Here is an 8,868-nt window from a genome sequence, read left to right as displayed (position 1 = left end):
AATTGATGTACCGTACTTATGTTCCAATGCAACATAATTAATAGATGTGCTCATATTCAATAGTACGTAATTCATAGACATACATTCTGTGCATAGAGCCAGACAGAAAAACAAAAATGGACGCAAATGCAATACCCTCTCCTTTGGTGAGAGAAATGAAGGTACCCCCTCCCTTCAACCCCCCACCCACCATCCCTATGTGGAGCTGGACTGGGTTGACAGAATGCCAGACAAATTGCAGCAAGAATTTGAAGACATTGTGAAAGAATAGGCCAAAACAACAACCTGAAAGCAAGCAGAAAGAAGATGAAGACTGAGTGGCTTTCAGAAGAGGCAATACCTATTGCCGACAGAAGAAGAGAGATGAAAACCAAAGGTGCATCAAGAGAGGACATAAGGCAGCTAAATACCGACTTACAATGACAAACGAAGAAAGACAAAGAGAAATATTTTAAAGAGACACTCACAGAGATAGAAAGTGACAGAGCCGGAAAAACAAGAGATCCTTTTAAAGCAAGAGTTCGTAGGACACCTTACCCCACGCAGTCTTTAGAAAAAGGACATGGGAAGAGTCATTTAAACTCTTGCTTTGCGTTTCCGAGCACGATCTATATTTCTTACGAGCCGTAATTTTGTCTGAATATCGATATTCCCCACTGCTGAGAACACTTGCAGCAAATTTGATTGGTAGAGATGCTGTAAAATAGCATAATATGTTGTCCAAGTACTGCTAACCTGGACGATTTTGGAAGTGCCGACAAGGCTATTTTGTGTTCTACAGAGTTCAAGTAGATAATTATTAAATTGTAATAAATTCCTGGTGTTGGCTTAGAGGTTAGGGTCCTGAGTTCAAGCCCCGTTGGCTGCTGAATCAACACCAGGGGGTTGACTCAGCCTGTCATCCTTCTGAGGTCGGCAAAATGAGTACCAGTGTTGCAGCCAAAAAGGCTGCACACGAAGGGAAGGAAGGGGTGTTAATGGATTGATTAAATCTGGTATTGGTGTGACGCTAGCATGATGGGCCGAATGGCCTCCTCCTGTGCCTTAATTCCTTGTAAATAAAATAACGGTTTTAAAGGTGGAGAAAAACAACTTTTTTTGAAGTTTACTGCGGTTGATGTACCGTTTTTTTACACCACCTTATTTGACACATTAAATTAGTTATCCGTGCCTGTTTGTGTCCTTAATGAGATCCCTAAAAACAGTAAGTTTGGTGTTTGGAATGATTTTAAATTTTGTTTCACAGCCAGACAGGCAGACAGAGTAAAACAATTGCTTTACTCGTCTGTGCGTAAACGCAAGTGTGACGAGATTCCGTCCAATTTGCCAATTTCAGAGCCAACATTCTGCTAAACTGCAGGTTCTTGTTCCGATTTATGTTCCAATTCATGTTCTACAGTGTTCAAATATATATATATATATATATATATATATATATATATATATATATATATATATATATATATATATATATATATATATATATATATATATATATATATATATATATATATATATATGTTGCGTCAGGAAGGGCATCCGGCATAAAACATGTGCCAAATCACTATGCGGATCATACGGATGATCCGCTGTGGTGACCCCTAACGGGAGCAGCTGAAATAAGAAGAAGAAGAAGAAGAAGAAGATATATATATATATATATATATATATATATATATATATATATATATATATATATATATATATATATATATATATATATATATATATATATATATATATATATATATATATATACATATATATATAGAACCAACAAGTTCCCCATGCCCATACAGGATTCTAAACGGGGTAGAGATGGAAGCTGGCGAAAATGCAAATGGAGTCTTCTGTCATCGAGCTGACAAGCTGGGAGCAAGAATTCACATTTAATGCCACATCAGATGCAAATTAAATACTCTAATGGTGGTGAGGTGCTCAATTTGAAAATGTTTGTTCGATATATGAAGCATTTTGATGACTAGGGTTTGTAATAAAAAAATTGTCTTGGTATCAAAGCCAGTGACCAATTGCAAATTCATAGGATTGAATTGAAATTAAATAGTTCCTCAATCATAAATTGAAATCTCTAGACAGACAGACAGAGTGAATAAATTGCTAAACTCCACTTTGCACTCATGCATGGGATAAAGATCGTAGAGATCACAGGAAAGTTTAGGTCTCGCATTGGGGTCCTTAAGAGTTGAACAGAAAAATATCTCATAAGAAATACAGGTGAAAGAAAGATGGAAGAACTACACTAAAACTCTGTACACACGAGATAGCAATATGATGGCAACCTTTGAAGAAAGGGAATATGAGCAAGAACTAATAGTGATGGAATGCGAGTTACGTTGAGCCTTGAAAGAGCTGGCAAATGACGAGTTTTACTGGATTTTCATTGGCACTGGGTGTCGATGAAATTCTATTTGAACTCTTTCAGGGTAGGTTGGGAGGAAGCAATCAAAATTTTAACAGGTGTCATCTCTACACAGATCTGGAGCAGGAATATGTTCTAAAAGATGGAAACAGTCGGTCTTTATACCATTGGCAAAGAAAAGAGAGGCAACAAAATGATCAAATAACTGAATCATTGCGTTGATTTTACATGCGAGCAAGACTGTTTTTTTTTTTCATAAAAACATGTAAATTTTTCTTCGACTCGCCATTTAATTCAATACATTTCATTAAAATGTTTGTAGATCTTGAAGAATTAGGATGAAAAGTAGAGTAAATTTTAGTTTTTTTATGCAAGACATTACGAAAGATCATTCAACACAGAATGGAAGACTTCATTAAGTGAGAAATGTCTGTTGAGCAAGCAGGTTAAAGAATAGGAAGAGATACTGGAGATCAAATCACAAATCTGATGTGGATCATGGAAAAAAAAGGGAATATTAATGTGAGGTGTGTTGTGTTTTATCTATTACAGCAAAGCTTTCGATTGTGTCAGTCATTAAATGATGTGGATTATGCTGAGAGAAATGGAAATGTCAGAGCACCTGTTATTTCTCATAATAAGCTTGTATACTAAACAAGAAGCTGCAGTAAGAACAGAGTATTGAGAGACAGAATGGTGTGGGATTGGAAAAGGGGTTAGACAGGGATACGTTCTCTTTCTGTACTTACTCAATCTGTATAGTGAGTACAGGGTGACCTGAAAGTCACTTTAACCCTCATCAGTAAAGCATTCGTTGAGACCGTTTTAATTTTCAGATTTTATTGAGTATTACATTCCATAATTAATCACTCATTGTATCTCCATAATTCTCCATATTGGGGGGGAGGGGGGATGCAGGGAGGGATGTGCTACAAATTCAGCAGGCATGAAGCAATTTTCAGGACACCCTGTACAGCATGAGTTCATCAAACTAGGATGACACAGATGCTGGAGTCAGGATTGGATGGAGACTTATCAAACATCTAAGGTATGCTGATATGATTCTGTTAGCAGAAACTGAAGAGGACTTGATGAAACTGCTGCAGACAGTGAAGAAGGAAAGTGAAAAGCTGGTCTATATTTAAACCTAAAAAAAAGATTAAAATAATGTGAACTGAGCAGATTGAAGTGTTCGGAATGTAAAGAGAGAAATTTATATAAAGAGAGAATGTAGAGGAGAAATTTATAGATGGTTATCATTGGGGAGATCTATAAAGACAAATATGTAACAAAACAAATCAAGAGGAGGCTGGCGAATGTTCTGGTATTTCCAGTTTCAATGTATGAATGCAAGTTGTGGACAGTGAAAAAGAGAGAAAAGAAGATTGACATTTAAAATTGGTGTTGCAGACAAATGTTAAAAGTTCCATGGACTACAAGAAGAGCTAACAAATCTGTGCTTGAAGAAATTAGACCACCATGCGCATTAGATGTGCTGATGCCAAAACAGACACCATCATACTTTGGACACATTATACATGTAGAAAACTGGGTGTGGTTGAGGAAAGAAGAGGAAGAGGCAGATGTTGTATGTGTAACACTCTTAACTCACTCGCACAAACCGAGTAGTTGTTGAATCACTTTATTTCTGAAAAGGAGGAACAGAGATCATTGAATGGACCAGAAAAATGGAGGTGATCGCCACACAGAGGACACATGCATGATCCCAGCATTCATCTAAACCACACAATTTTTTTTATCATGGCATAAACCCCATTTTGCACACCACCAAACAATGTACAAACAAGAACAGAAATTGGAATGAAGTCCAAAAGGAATAAAGTTAGTCATGCAAGAATGTTGTGTTCATGTTGTTTCATGACATTTCTTAATGTAACAAAATGTAATATTACTGTACAGCACATAATATGCAAAATGCTCCATTACGGCTTCACTCTTTGTCACTATAACTTCAATCAGGCAAAATACATCGAATCTTGCAAGCTATTAATGACAACAATCAGATCGTTATTATCGAAGCATTGTTTATTCAAGTTAATGGAGAAGAATTACCTAAAAGGGAACAACAGAGACTATAAGATGGAATGGAAAAAAATGTAACGACCAGCACACACATATGATCCCAGCACGCATCTACAACCCCACAATTTCTGCTCCCCAATCCCAAGGTCCAACTACCACTCCTCAGGCAATTACTTCCCAAATGAATAAAACAATTTGAGGAAAGGAATCAACCTTATTAAAAAGATAAATAAAAAATATACTTAATGCTTCTGTTCAACCTGGCATTTTCACCATGTGAGGTGTGCTCACATTTAATTGTGTGCCTCACATATGTGCTGTATGGATGAGGGAAAGGCTGCAACCAAGCTGTCTCTTCCAGAGCTTTGGGAAGCAATGCAGGATTAAGGATGTTTGGAGAAATCTGATCATGAATGTCACCAGAAGTTGGACACGACTTGACAGAGTTATATAACTACAGTAGATGATGAAAGATGACTACAAAAAGTGTTATTAGACTTCATGTATTACAGAATTAACCAATATTGAAAGGAAAGTTGAAAACTAATGCATGGGCAAAATTACGAGAAAAAGTTCCTGACAGTAAAACGATCTGGATTCGTACCTACATTACACCACCCGCACTAAAACCCCTTCTGTTGGAGTCACCCAAAATCCGAGCTTTGGTCAATTAAATGATGAAAGCTTGAATGAAAGAAACTATGAAAGCTTTAATTAATGAAACTATTAACGTTTTCATCAATGAAACTATGAAAGCTTATTAAATGAAATGATGAAATCTTTAATCATTGAAACTCTGAAAGCTTGAATCAATGAAACTATGAATGTTTTAATCAACGAAACTATGAAAGCTTTAATCAACGAAACTATCAAAGCTTTAATCAATGAAACTATGAAAGCTTATTCAATAAAACTCTGAAAGCTTGAATCAATGAAACTATGAAAGCTTTAATCAATGAAACTATGAAAGCTTTAATCATTGAAACTCTGAAAGCTTGAATCAATGAAACTATGAATGTTTTAATCAACGAAACTATGAAAGCTTTAATCAACGAAACTATGAAAGCTTATTCAATAAAACTCTGAAAGCATGAATCAATGAAACTATGAAAGCTTTAATCAATGAAACTATGAAAGCTTTAATCAACGAAACTATGAAAGCTCATTCAATGAAACCATGAAAGCTTGAATCAATGAAACTATGAAAGCTTATTCAATGAAACTACGAAACCTTACTCAATGAAAATAGGAACGTTTTCATAATTGAAACTACAAAACCTTATTCAATGAAAATATGAACGCATTTATCACTGAGACTATGAATGCTTTTATCAATGAGACTATGAAAGCTTATTCAATTAAACTATGAAAGCTTGAATCAATGAAGCTGTGAAAGATTATACAATGAAACGATGAACACTTTTATCAATGAGACAATGAAAAATTTCATCAATGAGATTATGAAATCTTAATTCAATGACACTATGAAAGCTTCAAACTATGAAAGCTTGAAACAATGAAACTATGAAAGTTTTAATCAATGAGTCAATGAAAGCTTTAAGCAGTGAATTAAAGAAAGCACTAATCAAAGAATGACAACTGCTTAAAGCAATGAAAGATGAAAGTTTTAATTAATGAATGATGAAAGCTTTAATCAATGAATGATGAAAGTTTTAATCAATGAATGACAAAAGCTTTAATTAATGTATCAATGAAAGCTTTCATAAACGAGACATCTTTGGGGATGCCTATGGGTCAAACCATATCACAACCTGCACAGAAACTCCATTTATACTGCGTAACTATATTAACTATACACTGCAGTATAATTCCAGAGTTAAATAATTTCCTCACACATTGAACATAGAGTAAAGGAAGACTGTGCTTTAGTTTTGAAAAGTAAACTTTACCACTGGGGTGATCAAGAGTGTGAACTTTATCAGGGCTGCTCAGCAAGTGAATTTTTAATTGTTTCATTACTTGAAAGTTCATTTGGAAACAGTTCCTGATATGACTAGACCATGGGACCAAAATGGTAAGCGCAACTTCTTGTTGCCAATATCAAGGCAACTTGATATTAACATTGATAAAAAAATCAATGTTCTCGCATTTGCACATTAATAAACCATTTACCTGTAAATAATCATTGAAATTGTCGGATGTGTTTCGACATTCACTCCATAAATTATCATTCATGGAGTTGAACAAACAACCAATCAGATCTGTGGGATTTCCAACATGGCTGTGCCCATGAAGTAATGCATCCATGTAATCCCCAAGGAAAATGGGCCTATTGTGAAGGTTTCTGTAGTTTGTTGGAAGAAATTTATCACTTACTTTAAACAATGGAAAACTTTAGATGGTTTGGAGAAGAAGATTAGTTAAAAGTCAGCAGGATGGTGTGAAGATTGTTCCAGAATTGAATTTTGGCTTCCACCTTATGATTTGGTTGAAGTATCTCGGCTTGACAGGCTCTTACAAACCATGTATTTATCATTTAAGACTCCCAAAATATTGTTATAGCGAAGCGATCAGTCCGGGAATGACCAAATCACGTGGGCTGTCAACTGGCCATGACTGCCAGCCAGGTTCGATGCCCCAAACCAGGGTTACAGGTCTTAAGTCCCGATACCTCGTGAAAGGGCATGAAGCTGACCAAGAGTTATGTGCTCGCATGGTGTGCCAATCAAATCTCAGATGTATAACTGAGCAGCTGCTTATGCCACACCGGACAATTGTTAAAACTCAACCACTGAGACAGCAATATTGGAGGCCAGGCAGGAAGCAACAGTTCATGGATCGTTAATAAAAACAAGAGCAATAATTGTTTTGCAATACATGTCCCCTACCAGTCCCAATGAATGTTCGTTTATTTGGTCAGTGTATAATGGCGCATTCGGTACTGAAAATAACACAAATAACCCAATGTAAATACATGAAGAAAAATCATGCGTATGGCTTATATGCATATATACTACATCATGGTTATGTACCTCTGATCATCCCAATTGCACTGGGCAATGGACGAACACCTAGGCCCAAGGCCTAAAGCCTGCCAATCTGTGCTCCTTCATGCAATGGCAGTGCTCGATTGTATTGGTGTGGAGTCAGGCCAGCTGTCCAGCCAATGGGTGTAAAACAGTGGAGTGGAGTAAGGGCAACTGAATACCAACCCATGTATAATATGTGACATTCTCTAAGTCGAAAAAGGGCCTAACTCTGCGAAAAATTGAGGAAGTGCCTTGAAACCTGAATTTGTTCTGTAACTTATCATAATAAAGCCATGTACCAAGTTTCAGTTGAATATGTTAGAAGGTATGGGAAAAAGGTCGGAAAATCCACAGGTGGGTTGGATGGACAGACGGACAGATGGATGGATGGATGGACAGCCAGAGGCCAAACCTATAGCCCCCTCCGGTGAAACTGGTAGGAGACTTATTAAAGCCACAGCAAATCGTCCAGAAGGAATGCACAATAAACAACAAACAATATTCCCCAAATTCCCCTCAATGTGATCTTAAGCGACATGGAATACAAAAACAATGTCGAGAGGTCGCTTTCAAATCCAGAGGCAAGCTCTGCAGAAGTCCTGCAGCAGAATTTGACATGTTGCCAGCTCTCTGGTGCAATCTGGCATAACTGTCACTCCCTTCAAAGCCCTCTTTGCTTTGGGAAAATATATTTTGCATGAGCAAAATCTCTGCATGAGCTCTCTGCATGAGCTGCATCGCCAACTAGCAGTTGTCTGCGACATAACCATGGATCTTGCCTCGTGCCAGGTTGTGTGAGCTCCCATAGTGAGGCGAACTGCTGGCTTTCTCAATGCAGATTTTTCACACCTGCATATTCCCATGGCTTGAGCTGCAAAGCTCTTGTGTGCACTTTGTAAAGACAGGTAAATAGAAGAGAAGAACATTAAAAACAGAGCCAGAGTTTTCAAGAGGCGAGGATAAAACAGTAGGGGAAGAAAAAAAACATCTCATGTACACATTGATATTGTTGCGCATTCGCACCCGCCGGCGTGCGGACAGCCACATCACTCGAATCGCGACCGCGTCGCCCACCGGACGGACAATTCAGTCGTGACCCTCTCGGAACAACGCCGGGAGCTAGTCACGGGTGGGTTTTAACCCCACCACGACCTGCCAATTGCCCACCCACGCAGGATAGGGTTACTCGCCAAATTCGATCTATCTAAGTACCTGCGCGGATGGTCGACCGGGCAATCGTACCACGCCACAGGCCGACTCTGGACACGATCCGCTTAAGCGGTCCATTCCCTGCTACAGTGATAACCGAGCGGTGTTATTGTCGGCCTCGACGGTTCCGATTAATTTCCGGGCGTATGAAGCCCACTACGAACCCTTTACGTGAAGCAGGATGGAGGGTCAATAAAGGAGGAAAAGAGATAAAGCAGAGCGGGCACAGTTCAACAAGCAAGCATT

This window comes from Eptatretus burgeri, chromosome 16 (assembly GCF_056783735.1).
Source record: "Eptatretus burgeri isolate ZD-2024b chromosome 16, Ebu_testis_v1, whole genome shotgun sequence".
Lineage (NCBI taxonomy): Eukaryota > Metazoa > Chordata > Myxini > Myxiniformes > Myxinidae > Eptatretus > Eptatretus burgeri.
The sequence above is the reverse complement of the archived record's forward strand: the minus strand, read 5'-3'. Positions refer to the sequence as shown.